This window comes from Accipiter gentilis, chromosome 15 (genome assembly GCF_929443795.1).
Source record: "Accipiter gentilis chromosome 15, bAccGen1.1, whole genome shotgun sequence".
Taxonomy (NCBI): domain Eukaryota; kingdom Metazoa; phylum Chordata; class Aves; order Accipitriformes; family Accipitridae; genus Astur; species Astur gentilis.
In genome coordinates, this window is record NC_064894.1 from 23,013,494 (window position 1) to 23,032,754 (window position 19,261).

Consider the following 19,261-nt stretch of genomic DNA (forward strand, 5'->3'; position numbering starts at 1 on the left):
CATACAATCTTACTAACATGAACATTAACTGATAACCCTGGGTCCCCTTTCCAAAAACCTGAGATTTAAACTTTCCTTCCTCATTCTCTAGACTAGAAGAATATTATCCATCACTCTCTCTCTCCCTCTCTCTCTCCATATAACCAGCCAGTGTGATAGAGGAGATGGACTTGCTATGAAGATTAATTTATATTATAATGTACTTGGCTAATAGATTAATAGAATTTTCCTGGAAATAAATCAGGATATTTTACCACATTCCCTAACTAGTCTAATTTAATCTCTGGGCAGCTTGGATTGTATAGCCTTTGCCTCAGTTTAATTTCAGCAAGGCCCTGTAATATTCACAGAAACATGTAAGTGCCAGGTCTGACTTATGATCTATACCTGTGATATAGACTTCTAAATCCTGTGTCAGTTCCAAAACAGATGGCTCACTCTTTTCACTCTTACTCCTTCCAACACTCATGCAGAACATTCATTTACTTGAATGATGAGCCCTCTATAGTTCTTCTTAAGGCTTAATTCTCCCCAGCTGTAGATTTTTAAGTTTAATGAAGAGATGGATCATAGTCAAGATGGATCCAGTTAGGAAGCTGCTGACTTTTTTCGTCTGATGAAATAAGGTGAAAACCCTGTGATTCAGTGAGGGCAATTTTAGAAGGAGAAAAGAAATATTCTAGGTGGAGAAAACAATTTGAAATAAACAGGAAAATGGTTCTTGCAAAGGTTCAGTTGCTTTCTGTGTCTCACCTACTTTTTCAATATCCTTCATGTCTAATATTTATTCATGCTCTACCACTAACTTATTTTTGTATTTATCCAAACAAAATATTTGTTGAATGTCAATGGTTTGGTCAACAACAAACATTTTTGAAATATATAACTATTTATCACATAAAATATTTGCAGTAAGAATAATAAAGGCTGTCTAAACTGTTTCTGGATGCACTCTTGAAAAACTATTCAGGTTTATGAATTATAAATTCAGTTCTTGGACTTATATTGTTGGTACATATAAGAAAAATGACATGCAGATTTGCTGTTGATTATTCTTAAGGATTGATAGCTGTTTTATAGAAATTGTTTTCTTAAATACATATACTCAGTTACATTCTATCTTGAGGCATAACTAAATACCTCACTAGCCAGTGACTGTAGTAAAAGGAGATACGTAAATGAGAACAAAGAAAACGTCTAGAAAACAAAACAGGCTATGGAAAGACATATAATAAATTATCTGCATGATGACTTTCAGACCTTTGAGAATAAAAGCTTTCATTTTCTGAAATGCAGAGCTTTTCAGCTGTATTCACAAGAACTATGCTGACAACAAGTGATCATCTGGGTTATTCACTTCGTGTTGTTTAATGTCATGTTGTATCATACACAAATGTGACAGTCTAATCATAATGGAAAGTGATGTTAGACGGCTTACAAGAGAACTCTTAGAAATATAATAAGACAGTAGAGCTAGTATAACTATGGAGCAGAAGCTTATTTAGACTTGGAGAAAGAATATGAACTATTTCCACAGGGCATTAGTTCTCATTTTAAATGATTCCATTTTATCCATACTTGCAGCTTCACTTTGAAGTCTTGCAACAAGAGCTTACAAGCAGTAGGCTTCCAGAAAATACGTATGAATTACACTGTTTTCACTGGGACTGGCAATGAGACCATTATGGCCATTCAGTATTCACAAAAAAATTTGCAACACTGGGACTTCAAATAATGACACCAAATATTCTTGTTCAGTCTTCCAATCAAGAAACAGAGAAATTTATTGACCCAACACTAAACATCTTTACATTTACTTCTATCCATTCCCTCCTGTAGAACTCAACGTGCAAAAGGAATTATCTTGCACACATTCAACTAGTATTTTTAGGAAACAGTGAACTACTTGCAGATATCATGTTAACCTAAAAATGGGTTACACATGTCAAATGAATTATTCATTGTAAATTACTCACTTACCTCTGCAGTTAACAAAACCAATATCCAATTCGAGAGGACATGCTTTTCCAAATGCATCAAGAGTTCACAGACACAAACCCTAGAGTCTACGCTCACCTCTAATCAGGAGTCATTAATGCTAGGTCAAAAATGGTAAATGAGATTGGCAAAATTATAGGTTTAATAATAAGTATGATATTATTATGGGTGATTTTTATCTTAATTGGTTTTGAAAATTAATTGGCTGGTAACAAAAGCTGGCAAAAAGCATTTAATTTAAATCAGACAATTGAAAGTCCCAGAAGACTTGTGGGTGATAATATTAACCAATGTTTAAAAGATTAAATTTTAGTTTCAGAACCTGAATTATTTTGTAATATGCAGGTGAATCATTATCTTCTGCTAGTAGCAAGTCTAATGCATGCTGTCTATAGATGATCTGATGTTCGTCATCATTACTAAATTCCCTATTTTAAATTTTATTCTTTTTTGTAAATTTGGTGCACTATTTCATTTTATAGCTATCATTATTTAAAAAAAAAGACAGCATACCAAACGTATGATTTTAGCATTCAATATTTTGTCTATGACATAAAGAAATGTTATTTTCACATCAAATCTTATAAGCCATTAAAAAACTTTCTATTACTTCCTGAGTTTGACATTTTGAGGGAAGATTTTTCAGAATATCAATGAAGGAGTGTTTTCCTTTATTTTGAAAGCTATTTCATTTATAATGGGCTTTGTATTACTGCCATGGTTTAATCCCAGCCAGCAACTAAGCACCACGCAGCCGCTCACTCCCTGTGCCGCCCCCCCAACTGGGTTGGGGGAGAGAATCGGGGGGAAAAAAAAGTAAATCTCTGTCCTGGTTTCAGCTGGGATAGAGTTAACTGTCTTCCTAGTAGCTGGTACAGTGCTGTGTTTTGAGTTCAGTATGAGAAGAATGTTGATAACACACTGATGTTTTCAGTTGTTGCTCAGTATTGTTTAGACTATAGTCAAGGATTTTTCAGCTTCTCATGCCCAGCCAGTGAGAAGGCTGGAGGGGCACAAGAAGTTGGGAGGGGACACAGCCACGGCACCTGGCCCAAACTGGCCAACAGAGTATTCCATACCATATGGAGTCATGCCTAGTATATAAACTGGGGGGAGTGGGGGCAAGGGATTGCTGCTTGGGGATTAACTGGGCGTCGGTCGGCAGGTGGTGAGCAATTGCATTGTGCGTCATTTGTATATTCCAATCCTTTTATCATTACTGTTGTCATTTTATTAGTGTTATCATACCATTATTAGTTCCTTCTTTTTATATTCTATTAAACTGTTCTTATCTCAACCCACGAGTTTTATTTATTTTCCCAATTTTCTCCCCCATCCCACTGGGGGTGGGTGGGGAGAGTGAGTGAACGGCTGCATGGTGCTTAGTTGCTGGCTGGGGTTAAACCACAACAAACTCATGGGTTGAGAAAAGAACAGTTTAATAGACAGAAAATAAGAAACTAGTAATGAGAAAGATAACAATAATAAAATGGCAATAATAATAATAATAATAATAATAATGATAGGATTGTAATATACAAGTGATGCACAATGCTATTGCTCACCACCTGCCAACCAATACCTAGTTAGTCCCCGAGCAGTGATTACCCCCAGCCCCACTCCCCCCAGTTTATATACTGGGCATGACATCACATGGTCTGGAACACCCCTTTGGCCAGTTTGGGCCAGGTGCCCTGGCTGTGTCCCCTCCCAACTTCTTGTGCCCCTCCAGCCTTCTCGCTGCCTGGGCATCAGAAGCTGAAAAATCCTTGACTTTAGACTAAACACTACTTAGCAACAACTGAAAACATCAGTGTGTTCTCAACAGCCTTCTCATACTAAATCCAAAACTTAGCTGTACCAGCTGCTAGGAAGACAATTAACTCTACCCCAGTTGAAACCAAGACAATTACTCATTTTGGAAATGCAGCCGCTTGTCAGCTTTATGCGTCTTCAGTGATGTATATTACCTAAACATGATTGTTGTTACTGGTTTTTGAACTCTAAGACCATTATTGTCAGTGAGTATTCAGTTGTCATGTTTGTGGTAGTAGTAGATGAGCTGCAGCACTGACCAGAGAGAGTTTCACAAAGGTAACACTGAGTATGCAATCGAGTAGTGTTCAATCATAAGTCAGCACAGCCTTCTCAGAAGATGGGCAAAATAGCACACACTACTTTTTGTCTCATAATTTACTGAATGTCCCCTAGCACAGCTATACTCACTGACTTCCTGAATAGAAAATACTGTCCTGCAGTCATACGCGTTGGTATCCATAGCAAACCTGAAAGTGTATATATGTTGCCTAAGCTAGAATATAGATGAGGTTTAGATGTGTGTAAGCAATACAACAAATCAGACTGCTATGTTTTTCACATTATATCAAAAGCTGTCTAGCTACCTACTTGGACAACAGTTAAGGAAAGCATGCTCAGGGGATCCACTTTTACAGAACTACAGAATTAATATGAACTGGTGCAGGTATTTCTCTCTCTTGCCAGGATTTGATCTAGTGACCATGTGAAGAACCAAGGGGACTGGGCTAGTATAATGTATAGCCATGGCTATTTTCTTCTCAAAAGTTCTGCAACAGGAAGCAATGGTGAACTTCTTTGTGTCTTCCACTAACATATCCATATGAGAGGACAGAGTGTTTCCTAGCCTCTTCAGAGTTCAAAGAAACTTGAAGCCATGATTTGAACATCAAGAAGATTGCTCTAGTTGTCATGTTATGGAGATTCTTGAGTAGAGCTCTTATCCATCCCAGTAAAGCAAGGCCATGGTGTGTAGCCAAGGAGGCAAGAATCAGTGGAGTTCAAGGGCAGCAAAAGAGGAAGCTAAAAACATGGTTGGAAAGTTCTGGTCTGGATACCGCGTTACCCCCTACACCCTCCAACCCCCTCAATTATTTATTATGTACTTCGTATCAAGCTGTGACAACATAACCCTTGAAAATACAGGCACAAGATGGCACCAGGGTTATAAACACAAATCAGAAAAGGCTCATTATTGGTCACTGAAGGAAAGCAGCCTGGTGTACAGGGTAGAAGTGGCTTCAGGGCATAAGAAAGACTAAAAAGAAAATGTATTCAGCATATATAAATCTTCCTATATGTGGCAAAAACACAGAGGAGTTAACAAGAAGTATAAAAGACAGCTACAGCCCCTACAAGAATGGTAACAAAGGAAAAACAGACAGAGACAAATTACTCTGCCTTTCTCCCCTGGTTAAGGATGCCATCCCTAACTAATGCCATTATTTATTTGCTAGGTCCATCCTTACATCTTACATAGCTCTACTTTTTGATTTGCCATTCACCACATTTTACTCTTGCAAATGTAGCTTCCACCTGTAAAGGATTGTCTTTTACTGTATGAGTTGGTTATGCAAACTGGAATTTAAAGGAATAAGTGTGTCTGTGTGTTTCAAGCCCCAGACTCCCCACATCACAAGGTGATTGATAATGCAGCAATGAGTCAGAGCAAATGGCACAGCAACAGATAACTGCTGCACAAAGACAGACATTCCTGAGGAATGGAACGTGTATTTTTCCAAATCACCTCTTCAGCCTTCCATAGGTGTTGTTCTGGAGTCCCATAAGACTACCATGAAAGGTTACTAACTTGGAGAACTAAGTCCAATATCAATAAACTCGTGTTTGTATTAATGGATAAGTGTTAACAAAATATCTCAAAATCCAAAAATGAAAAAACCTGAAACCACCAAACGTGGCTATATGGAAGTTTGTACTACTCAGTGGACCTCCCAGTGGATTATCCTACAAAACAATACAAGGAAAGAAAAAAACAAACCACCAAAACCCCAACCAGATACAAAGCCATCATTCATTTTCCCTCAGTGAGTGATCTTTCTTCAAGAACTGATGGCTATGCCTCAAGATTATTTGGTTGTTTGTTTTATTGCTTGGGAAAGCATCTTCAGGACTGAATAAATGGCTTTGATTTTGTCTTCAGTTGTAGAATTTGTTCCAATTTTTTTTAAAGTTATTAAAAAATCTGGTTGCATATTTCCAACTGTATAATTTCTGACCAAATTTTAAAGTCTACAAACATATGCCTCAATAAAACAGTCTTTATTCTAAAGACACAATTTGCATAGTTTATTCATATGGAAAGTATAAAAGAAGTCCTTTTTATCCTTATGTATTGGTTTTGTCTGGCAAGGTTTTCGTAGCGGGGGGTGGGGGGTGGGTGACAGGGGTGGCTTCTGTAAGAAGCTGCTGGAAGCTTCCCCTGTGTTCGAGAGAGAGCGAGCCCATACCAGCCAGCTCTGAGATGGACCTGCCGCCGGCCAAGGCCGAGCCAATCAGTGATAGTGGTAACACCTCTGTCATAACATTTTTAAGAAGGAGAAAAAAAAGTTGGGACGGAGAGAAACAGCCGCCGGAGTGAGGAGTGAGAACATGTAAGAGAAACAAGCCTGTGGACACCAAGGTCAGTGAAGAAGGAGGGGGAGGAGATGCTCCAGAACTGCAGCCCGTGGGAATGGCCCACATTGGAGGAGTTCGTGGAGGACTGTCTCCCGTGGGTGGGACCCCACGCTGGAGCAGGGGAAGAGTGTGATCAGCCCTCGTCCTGAGGAGGTGAAGCGGCAGAAATTAACGTGTGATGACCATTAACCCCATCCCTGTCCCCCTGTGCCGCTGGGGGGGCTTGGTGGTAAAATCCGGGAGGGTAGTTGTGCCCGGGAAGAAGGGAGGGGTGGTGGGAAGGTGTTCTGAGATTTCGTTTTATTTCTCATTACCTTGCTCTGGTTGATTTGTAATAAGTTGAGTTAATTTTCCCAAACTGAGTCTGTTTTGCCCGTGATGGTAATAGTGAATGATCTCTCCTGTCCTTATCTCGACCCGCGAGCCTTTTGTTATATTTTCTCTCTCCTGTCCAGCTGAGGATGGGGGAGTGATAGAACGGCTTTGGTGGGCACCTGGTGTTCAGCCAGGGTTAACCCATCACACCTTACTTCTAAAAGAAGAAAAAGATCCAAATCACAAAGAAAGAAAGAAGAAAAAAAATATGTAAAAAATTGAAGATTTTATATTTCAGTAAGGTTTCTAAGTTTTGAGTTTAGAGTAGGTCTGAGAAAAATCAGAATGGCTGAGCTTTTATGAATTCACTATGATTATTTGTTTTCAAGCCTCCGCATCCTTTCAATGAAATCTATGACAAGCTCTTTATGTCTAAGGAAATTTAAAACCCTTCTGAGATTCTCTGAGTATCCCAAAGACCTCATCAAAAGATATTGGTGTAGTATGTAGAAGAGTCTGAAGAACTATGCTTTAAAGTTTTTGGTGGTGGTGGTGTTTTTTTGTTTGTTTAGGTTATTTGTTTGTTCATTTTTGTGTTTTGTGGTTTTGATCCCTCCCCCCCCTCCCCCACCCTGACACTGCAGCTTCGCTCTTTCTCTGTCTTTCCTTATCAAAAAATGGTTTGGGATTGTCTGCTTTTGGGCCAAGAAATTCCTGACATGATTCCTGTTCATCCTGCTGCGATATATTCTTTAAAAAGGCAATTTACCTCTTATGCATTCTTCTGGAGCAATATCTGAATCTTTGTAGTGCATTGAGAATAACTGAGATTATAGAAAAGGAAAAATGTCTTTAGAATGGCTCTGCTATTTTTTGCATGCCCAGAGGGAAATGGAAAAATATGTCAGAAGAAAATATGTAAATACTGTAAATACTTCTGGTTCATTTACTATCTTTCTGTCTAGTGGCAGCCATTAAATTCTTTGATCTGCTTATTTTATTTTGCCCAAATGGCAGATTGCATTACTGTGTAGTTTTCGACTTCCTAGCGAGGTGTCCGGACCTGCTTTTAATCACGACCATGGACAGAGCTCCCGGATTAACCCTTCGTTCCCTTTGCCGTTCCGCAATTTCATGAGCAGTGGAACCAACAGGACCGGTTTCCTAACACTACAGTACTTCTTTCACTAGCGGGTGAAGTTCCACATCTCTACCAAGACAGCAGTTCTCAAGTAATCTGAAGAAGATAATGTTTTTGAGACTTCTCTGTCAAATCCGCCAGTTATGAAGTTAGGAAGTTTCTCATTTTTTTGGTCAAAGAATTAATTGGGTAGCAGGATAGTGAAGCAGTTTACCAAATTCATGACTATTACTGCTCTTAAAAAGGCAGAGGAGGAAGTCAAAGCTGGGTGACTCATTACCCAGGAAAACTGAGTTTGTGTGTAGTTAAAAAAAAAAAAAAAAAATTAGTAATTGTGCTGGTTTTGGCTGGGATAGAGTTAATTTACTTCACAGTAGCTGGTACAGGGCTGTGTTTTGGATTTGTGCTGAAAACAGTGTTGATAACACAGGGATGTTTTCATTCCTGCTGAGCAGGGCTTGCACAGAGCCGAGGGCTTTGCTGCTCCTCACCCCACCCCACCAGCGAGCAGGCTGGGGGGGCACAAGGGGTTGGGAGGGGACACAGCCGGGACAGCTGACCCCAACTGACCAAAAGGATTTTCTAAACCATATGACATCATGCTCAGCAATAAACCTAGGAGGAAGGTTGTCTGGGGCGGGGGGTGGGGGGTGGGGGAAGGCCACTGCTCGGGGACTAGCTGAGCATCGGTCGGCTGGTGGTGAGCAATTGTTTTCATTTACATCACTTATCTTTCCTGGGTTTTATTTCTGTTTGATATTATCCTTTTCATAACAATTTGTTGTTGTTGTTATTACTATTTTATTTTATTTCAATTTTTAAACTGTTCTTATCTCAACCCATGAGTTTTCTCACTTTTACCCTTCCAATTCTCTTCCCTCCATCCTGCTGGGAGGGCAGAAGTGAGCGAGTGGCTCTGTGGTGCTTAGTTGCTACCTGGGGTTACACCATGACAGTCCTAAAAGGAGGTTCAATACATGACAGAACTTCTCAGTCATGTCTGAATGAGGTAGAACATGAACTTGGATCACATCATTTATTCTCAGATCTCTAAATACCTATTATGAGTTACCCTGTGATCATACTCGTAATTTTGCAAAAATCTTTTTTCAAAAGGTATAAAGAAAAAAAAAAAAACACAACAACAAGCCAACCCAATTGTGAAAACAATGTGGAAAAAGTAGAAACCGCCACGCCCATTTTGTAATCAAAGACAAATATCTTTGTCCACACCATTTTGTTGCTAAACCTTCCATGATTATGCATGTGTTTGTGTACAGAGATGCACAGGGATCTGCACATTTAGGTGATTCTAGCATGAAAGTTATGGACATTGCTCATATATTCCTGAGGCCACAGGACTGCCAGAACTTTCAGCTGTGTCTTTTTCTGAGAAGTGTATATCAAAGGCTCAGACAACTTTTATCTGAATATTAGCTAGATAGTAGATCATTTAGAATAGAAGAAATTGAGAATGAATAAGAAAGACACAATGAAACAAGTCTTCCACTTCTCCCTGCCTGCTGCATCTTGTCTGTCAGTCTTTGTCTGATTCCAGTAAGTTCAAGCTGCAGTAAACCCCACACCACCACTTCGGTGTCCCTAGGGAAAACCTCACTCTTTTTGTCATCTCTCAGGCCTGGCCTTTCAGATGTCTTTTAGTCTGTTATACTTGTACTGCTTTGTCTCCCTGACTGTTTTATTTCTGCCCCATCCTTTGATTTTCTAGGAAACTCCTGTTTCCAGGTAACACCAGTCTGAACTGCCATCCCAATTCCCTCCTTGTCCAAGAATTCACCAGCCAGCAGAAGATAAACAATAACCTTCTTTCCTACAAACCACTCACACCTTTTTGAAGGACCATAGCACAGGTAAGAGAGAAGTAAACCGCAAAACTGCCCATCATATATCTTCTCATCTTTTGTCTTTTCACAAGTCAGATTTTACACACATTGACCTTGTTGTGCACACATGCGCATGTTTGGAGTATGACTCTTCTATTTTTTTTCCCTTTCACTTCTATCCAATTAATTTGAGAAGATATAAAAAAGAACAGAATGCAATTCTAAATGCTTCATATTTCAAAGGTAAGTTTCAAGCTATATGTAAATTAAATGTTATTGTTTTCCAAGTGCTGTCAAAAGATGTTAGCCTAATTTGATTAACAATAGTAAAAACATTGACAACTTCTTTAAGGATGTCCCTGGAAAGCGATGAAGACTTTAACATCATATGTTAAAGGCAAATCAAGAGCAGAATATCTCTCATTTGATCATCTTTCCAATATTAGTAAAATTACATGCCTGCTTATACTTTTACCATGCCACTGATGAAAGACATTGGACTCCTTTAAAGACTGTAATCACTGGTAGCAAAGGAAAACCCAGTTCTTATTTTAAAAATATTGTCTAATAACGTGTAATAAAAATTTAAATTTTAATTTTAAGAATTTTATTATTCTATAACAAAAAGTTAAAATTTATAATAAAATATTCTTAAAATATAAAAATATTTTCTTCACCTCTACAATTCTTTAGCCCATGAATAAATGCCGTTATTGAACACCAATATTGATTATTTTTATTCAATAAATAAAAGTTGAATTAATATATTCAAGAAGTACTTTGGCTAAAAGATGCCATTCCCTATATCCCTCATAGCAAAATTTCATACCGTGGTGCTTGGAACACTGTCCAAGAGACCTAATATGCTCCTATTGACAAACCACACATCTGATCTACGTTTTAATTATTAGCGAAGATGGCCGTTACCTGTAAATGCAGAGCATGAGAAATGGTAATGGTATTTTGCCCATGTGTGTATGCAGGTAGGTATTTAATTTAGAAAAAATCAGAAAGGGAGTAACTGTGGGGAATTGCCATGCATAACCTATGTGGGTTTTTGCATCCTTAAAAGCCTAGATGGTTGGAGTCTGTATCAGAGAAGATATAAACTTACCAGGCTTTGCCAGAGTTAGGCCAGGTGCGCAAGCTGTGCAAACTGTACTAAATTATCACATTTTATAAGCCTTGCACAGCCCCGAGTCAAATGATACCTTCAAGGGTTAACAGCATCAACTCATGAGTTTCTCTGAGCTGGAGGGGAAGCCAGGAGGGAATCAAAGTTTGAAAGCTCACATCTAGACCAGGGAGTCAGGTCTAGGTACTTTTGCCTTCTCTAAGAGAAAGGTTCATACTCATCTGACGGTTGCTTCAAATAACTGCCACTGTGGCACTGAAGTTTTCAATACCTCTTGAAGTGAAGTTGGAGATGACAGCCCTCCTGCTCCCACTCGGCTGTCAGAAGGCTTGGCCGTACTGTGATCGGCTGGGAGAGATCAGACCGACCAGGTGGAAAATGGACCAGATGGAAAGTACCTTGGACAACAGGTAAGTAATACAAACTACTCTTATTATATTTACCAATATTTTAATGTAATAAATCCAAACCAAAATGCACCTCCAATAGTTCCTTGACAAATTTTCTTTCTCCAGCTATAAAACCTGTCTTCTTCAAATACCTCTTGGTACAAAATGAGAGAATAAAGAAAGCTCCTTTTGTGAATGACCTTGAGAACCCTGGAACAGTTTTCAGAATCAATTACTCTGCTGTGTTATGCTTAAACAAATAATAAGTTAACCTATACGTTTTGGGTTTCTGAAATCAGTTTAGAGAGAGCAGCTCTCTGGGAACTAAAACTATAAGCATTCAAATAAAATGCTTTGTAGGCTCCGTGCTGAAAGTTAGATCTCAGCTCGTATGCAATCTGCATTTTGTGATCAGTTTCAGTAATCAGAAAGAGTTAAAAAAAAAATAAATAATTAGCTGTTTAATGTTTAGCTGCTTAATGTTTAGCTAAAGCAAAATAAAGTTTTGGAATTCTTTCAGAAGTAAATATGGAAGATTGTGTCTGTCACAGATATTGTCACATATTGTTTCCCGTTGACTATGTAATCAGATGAAGCAGTAATAGTGCAACTAAAAAGTTCTAAAAGTATTTACTGGAAAGACATTCTCAATACTTATTTAGACTTTACTTTTCTCACAAAGTGGCTTTATTACCTTTTTGATTACACATTTGTGGTTTCCATAAATGCTAGCAAATCAGGTCATACAAATGTGGATACTTATTCAATTTCTGATGCAATCCAATTTCTGAAGCTAAGGTAGTTTTCTAATATAAAAATTTCTGAGTCTTTTTCCTAGCACAACAAATTAACCAACCAAGTTTTAAAGTCTTAATTTCTATATTTAACTGCTGCAAAATATCCTGGTAATGGTTTTGGCAATTTAATGAAAAAAAAAGACTGTGCACTGGCATCCTTCTGAAAGGCACATAAAAATAAATCCCTACGAATGCATTCTTTGCTTTAATGGTTAGTTCATGCAAATTTAACTGTCCTAGATGACATGTTTTAATTTCTGCTTCTGCCTCTGGACAAATGCTAAATGAAGTTTTACTGACAGTATCTCAAGCACTGTATGCAACATGAGGATTTAGCAGACCTCAGCATTTTTGTGAAGAATGAAAACATGCACTGCCGCAGACATTTTCTTAACCCTGTTTTTTGATGATTTTGACTTTTCCTTTAACATGAAGTACAATCTTAAGAAAGAATGAAGGCATTATTTTTTGTTTCTTACTCATTGATTTTCAGTGAGTAATGGATCAGGTCTGTGGAAGAAAAACAAAGATGCTACAATAGGAAGGAATTTCTCAGGATTTTCTCCCTCAGACACGGTATGGGTTTTTTTCCCTTCAAGCATCTGTAAGTCCTGATGCTTCTCTCAGATACATTGAGTTTTTTAGGTCACAAAGGGGTTGACCTCTCCTCTTTTCCTCCTAAATCAGTGTTGTTGTTCATTAAATACTTACAGTTGAGCATGTCTTTGGTACTTGGTTGATTTGAGTGTTTTGCACATTGCAGAACTGAGGCCAAAAATGAAGGAGCTTGCTGAGAATGGTATTTCCAGGCAAAGCTGTGTTTCTGCAGTGTTTGGGGATCAGATTCTTTCTCCAGTGATAAGATTTGTACAAAGAAGAATTCTGTATTCCTAAACATTATTACCCATACCTTATGATCCTCTGTGAGTGAATGAGGAACAATTTTTTTAGAAGGGAAATTATTCTGTATGATAGTGAAATAAAAAATTTTGTTGTGGTTTAGCCCCAGTTAGCAGCTAAGCACCACGCAGCCGCTCACTCACTTCACCCCCACCCCCCCACCCCAGTGGGATAGGGGAGAGAATCGAAAAAAAATAAAAAAAGTAAAACTCGTGGGTTGAGATAAGAACAGTTTAATAGGACAGAAAATAAGAAACTAATAATGATAATAATAAAAAAATAGACAATACTAATAAAAGGATTGAAATATACAAAACAAGTGATGCACGATCCAATTGCTCACCACTCGCTGAACAATGCCCAGTTCCTGAGCAGCAATCCGCCCCCCAGGCCAGCTCCCCCCAGTTTATATACTGGGCATGACATCACATGGAATACCCCTTTGGCCAGTTTGGGTCAGCTGCCCTGGCTGTGTCCCCTCCCAACCCCTTGTGCCCCTCCAGCCTTCTCGCTGGCTGGGCAGGAGAAGCTGAAAAATCCTTGACTTGGTCTAAACGCTACTTGGCAAAAACTGAAAATGTCAGTGTGTTATCAGCATTCTTCTGATACTGAATCCAAAACACAGCACTATACCAGCTACTAGAAAGAAAATTAACTCTATCCCAGCTGAAACCAGGACAAATATGCGTGAATCTCCCTAGCTGGTACAATAGTCCAATAGGGATCTGTCTGCTTACACACAGATCTACACATCTTTCAAATAAATCACGGATTCAGATGGAAAATAAAGAATATTAAAAGCACCACGTGGATTTGAAACTACCCCCAGGAGAACTAGGATCCACAACCTAATGAACGGATTACACTCATCTATCAAAGATGCATCCCATAAATGTACAAAGAGGTTATACTCCAAAGGAAAACAGAAACATCTGCAGCAATCTGTGACACACAAGTGCAGAGGCAGAGCTGACTGCTAGAGGATTCTCCTGAAGGTTTCTGAGGCTTCCTGAGGATTGCGTTACACATACATGACTGAATGTAGAACATACTCAAGTACATATCGTATTAGTTTCTCTCTGATCATTAGAATGCCTTGAAATAAGTTATCCAAGTATAAACTGCTAAGGCATTTCAACTCTTTCATCAGTTTAATGAAGTATTCCCAAACAGCATCTGTGAGTGGAAATTCCTTCTAAAACATGAGAGAAAGACCAGAGGACCACTTGCTGAGCAACATGCCTTTTAAAGCTAGTCTCTGCTGCTCACATTGGCACTGTTTCAAATGACCTAAACTACCTCTAAGCAAGTTCAGTTAGATACTGGGTGTGATCTAGTCAATGGGCCGTGTGTGCAAAGGCTGACTTAATAGCCTCAAACACTATTTTGCTGGAATGGAGCTGTACTGCACTGCATCCCACTCCAGTAGCACATTAGCGAGCTGTGTAATATCATTTGTTTTTCATTGCACATTGACCTATGTACTATATTCCATTAAAATATCACAGAGCTTCATTTTTCTTTTCCTGTGAGAAAGCCTTTGATTAAATTCATCGAACAATGAAAAGTCATCAGTTTTTATAGCGCTTGAGGACTTACTGAATTCTTAGAAAGTCATTTTTGTTTATTTCAGTGAACTGAAACAAATACTTAGCTTTAGGTACTCTTTTTAAAGCTATGCTAAGTAAGGATGAATTTCCTATCCTTTTTTAGATGTTAGCAAAGTGCGTTCTCAGAGCTTAGCTTTGTGTTCTGAAACAGGTCAAACCTACCAAATATTGAACAGCTCTCTTCTGAATAGCAGTTTTTATTATACTTTCAGAAATTTGCCTCCTCATTATTTGTGGAGTATACAGAAAAAGAATTCTCATCAAAGATTTCTATCCAAAGCAATTCAAGATTTAAGTATTAGCTGCTTATGAGGAACAACTCCTACCAAAAAGTTTTAGTGGAAATTATTTGGCAAATATATTTACTTCATCAATGTAAGACAGTTGCAGTTCAGCAAAAAGAAAAGTTGGTAATACATTTGACATTTTTGATCTCAGGCCCCTTTATGATTTTCCTTTCTGGTATTTGATGTTCAGCTAAAGACTTGTTCTGTTAACATGGATATACTAAAACCATATGTATTTCAGGAACTTGCATTTCCAGCCACTGGAAGAAAGAAAGATGGAGGGCTAATGTATAGATTTATGTACTGCACATTGAGTAGCAAATCACACTCTGCACTGTGTCACAACATATTTGATTTACACATCAAAAAGCTTGCCCTGAACCTGCTGATCTTTTTAGCTTCCTTATAGTCAATAAGAAGGGATAGGTATGGAGATGTGGAATTTTTTTTAGTATAAAATAAGTATCTGCAATAGGATGGGTGCTTCTTGGGGGGAATTAGCTTACACTGAAGTAACTACCTTCTAGACAGGTTAAGTCAGGCAAGAGGAATCATTACAGAAAAGGTAAAAGAGAATCCTTATCACACAAAAAGGGACTAATTGCACATTAAAAAAGAAGCATATAAAACACAAGAGATATTGCAAATAAAATAACATGATATAAGCAAACATGTTCGATTGAACTGTGAAGAATGTACAACCACTGTTAATTAACATCACTTTAAGTGGCATAGAATTTTTTGCTGTAGAGTATGCATCCAGTGCTACTGTGGCCAAGACAAACTTCTGTAACCTGTTTTGTCCCTGTCCTTTCTCTTGCAGAAATGGTATCCATATTCATATTGTTAGACGTTGCTGAAACCAGGCACATGACGGAGGTGAGGCTGCTGCCGCTGACTGCCCCCATCTGGCACTGCTCCTTCATGTGTGGGCATCATATCTTACAAATGCTCCTTGTTACCCTTTTTTCTGATGTGATGACAAAAAAGAGAGAAGTTCATAATAAGACAGCTAAAGTATATAGGTACCATATAATTTAGTGCAAATTCTCCTTCCTCAGTGAATGGGAAACTTTCTGAATATAGGCTGAGTATACTGGGAAAAAAATACATCTTTCTTTTTCAGACTATGACACTTAGTGCCAATGGAAATTACATGGATAAACAAAAATAGAATATTCTTTAACTTTCCAGATGTTACAGTCTTCAGGCAACCAAATATGGAATTCAATCGTCCAAGAACACTTCTTCTAGAACCATTTTTGATCCCCTGTGGCATCCAAAACATCCAGACTGGACATGGGCAGATATGACTTAGTCGCTAGGCAAGACAGAATCCCATCTAGAGTGACAGCTGGAGGCAAGGAGGGGATTATTAAGTGCTGGAAACCTACAGTTTAGCAATTGAATCCTGCCTGTAAGAGTCTCTTTTTCTAGTGCTTTTCTAAAGACCAGAGAATCACCATTAAAAATGGGCATGGAAAACATGTAGAAGCAGGTATGTCTTCCTTTGCATTGCATGTCTTCAGCCCACGATATTCATGGCTGCAGCAAAATGGGAAGGGCCGATGCTATAGCTGAATTTTTCAGAAGGGCTGGATAATTTTATAGGCAATAATAACATTTGTAGTTATCCATGTAAAGATGAGGGCAATCAAATGTTATGCTTCAGGGAATAAGCAATCATTACAGAGGAAAACAGGAACTTGTCCACTTCATTATCTTTCTCCATGAATGGTACTACTTACTTTGTGAGATGTACCATATTGCTTTGTCTTTTTCTGAAGCAGCCGTGTGGTTCAGTGATCTGTTTCCATACAGTAACAGCCAGGTGTTTGTGCATCTTAATTTGAAAAGTATATTTCAGATTTAAGGTCATTAGTGATGTCTCTTTCATTTTGAGAAATCTTTGGAGCAAAATAAACAAAGCTTATATAAAAATAGTATCATATTAGTATTAGTACAGAGAGCACTGTGTATTTTTCTTGAAAAACTGTATCAAAAGAACCCTTATTCTTAACTTAAAAGAACACTTTTTTCTCACTGTCAACTCATTTATATTTTTATGGTGAAAAAAGGTTATAAACGATAAAAGTTTAATCAAGTATGGGTCTGTTCAGAGCTAAAATTCTAATTCCACTAACAGAAGGTTGATAATAGCTTTGAAGTGCAACAACACTTTCTGCCCACACACAGTAATGACCTGTAGGGGATAAATGTGCCAAAAGGGAAATCCATGCACTGTTTGATTTACAACCTTGTTTTTAATGATGGGTCAAAGAAATAGCAACAGAATGCACTTGTAAATCCTTCTGTTTTTCAGCCTCAGCTTTCAAAAGGAGAATATGATCAGATAATTTAAAGTTGCTTGTGTCAAATGGAGAGTAGCTATATAGGCTGTGATTTTACAAAGGAACAGAGCCTTATTTAATGCACTACTTGCAGGTTCTGCAGTAAGAATATGAAAAAAGTGTTTGCTTCAAAACTGAAATTAACAGTTTGGATCGGGCTATTTACCTCTTCCTGTAACCAGTGTGGTAAAGTAAGAAACAGCTGATGGTCACACCTTTCAGAGACTTCAGCCAAGTTTTGTGTGATCTGTGGTTTGGGTCACAGACCTGCATATACTTTTCTACTGTCAGAACCAGGAATGAGTAGCTGGAACCAAAGATTAAAGACTGGGAACTTCTTTGGCTGACTGCTGCTGAAACTAGTATCTCACTAGCTTCTTTGTAACTTTTTTTTTTTTTTTTTTTTTCTGGTTCTGATTAAGATTATGGGACTCCCTTTGCTTTTCAAGCCGAGTATGTTCTTAAGGGTAATACTTCATCTAAGAGTAAGGCACAAAAGATTTTTGGCCAATTTGGCGCCTGTGAGATGCCTGTACCCTTTTTAAGTCCAAGAAAGTAAACCCAAGTAAAACCAGCTTATGTACATTTTCATATCAGCTTGAGAGGAAATACCTATTTCACACTAGCTGCACGTGCACCAACTCTAAACCATGTAGAGTGGGGGTCCACGGGGATCCCACCTGTGGCAGGAAGCAGTGCAGATACATTGACTTAGGAGGCAGGACGATCTACTGTGGGAGATGCATAATATGGACAACGAGCATCGGTCTCTTTTCAGCACCTTTGATCCAGGGCAACGTACCCAGTGAATAACATCTGCGGTCATTGTCCTGTGGATGTGCTGCTGCTGTTATCCCTAGTACTTCACTTGAAGCTACCATAGGTATTTCTGGATGGGATGCAACAGTATCTCTACTGGCCCTACAGAGGCAAAAGTAGGTGTGGATGCACTGCATCAAATAAAGACCCAGGTAGTATTCTTCCTCCAGAAGCTGATGGCAGCTGTCTGTCTGGAAAGAATAAAAAAATAGCAGATATATAAAAAAATTCAGGAGCAATATCATTGCTATACCCAAACTACACTTCAGAATATTTGTAAAGGCATAAGGTAAAATTCAATTCTTTGCTTATGTACGTTGTTGCAATGGAGTTCCTCTGCATTTGTGAAAGGTAAGAAAGCATTTGTTGTAAACACAAGTAAAGGCCTGTGACCACAGGAAACATGTTTCTTACTTTTTGTACCTCAGATATACCTTATATCCGCAAAAGTAAGAAATGTGATTCCTATCTATACAGACTGTTTGTTCTTGTGTGTGTGTACATCTAGAATACACAGCATCACTTATATACATACATATTAACAGTCAATATATGCATTTAAATACATGATACACATGCACCCAAGTATAGATGACCAGTTCTGATTAGTTTGTGTTTTTAAGTTATTATTGGGAAAATAATCCCATAAACAGTATTTTCAAAAGGAGTTTAAGGTGAGCAGCACAGTTTTAGGTAGAACATTTAGTTAAATCTTTAGTTACTGAGGTCAATTTCAATTTATTGATAACTGACTTCATGTTTAGTTTATAAAAAATGCAGATTATGCTGCCATTTTTACTCATGATTGGTGAACCGTGTTCCGTATCCAGTTTTTAGCAAAGGAAATCAGGTCTTCATTAAATCAAAGCCCAAGCTGTAAACATAAAAAAGAAAAGGAAAAAAAAAATCCCTCAATGCACTATCAGCCCATTAAACTTTGACACATTTCAAACCCATACATATACATGCTAAATCTAGAAAAGCCTATCAAGTGATGTAGTTTGTTGTGAAAGCAACATATTTAACAAAATCTATTTAAGGAAAAAACTTTACACTATTTTTGCTTAAATTAAAAGAATGGGAAGTTTTCTTATCTCAGCTTTCTGTTTTTGAAAAGCAGACAGAATTTAACAACAGTTTCGAAGAGGAAATTAAGCACAGTGCACAATGGGCTTGGATAACCCCAAAGGAAAAAAGCCCAAGCAAACCCACGAACCAAATCA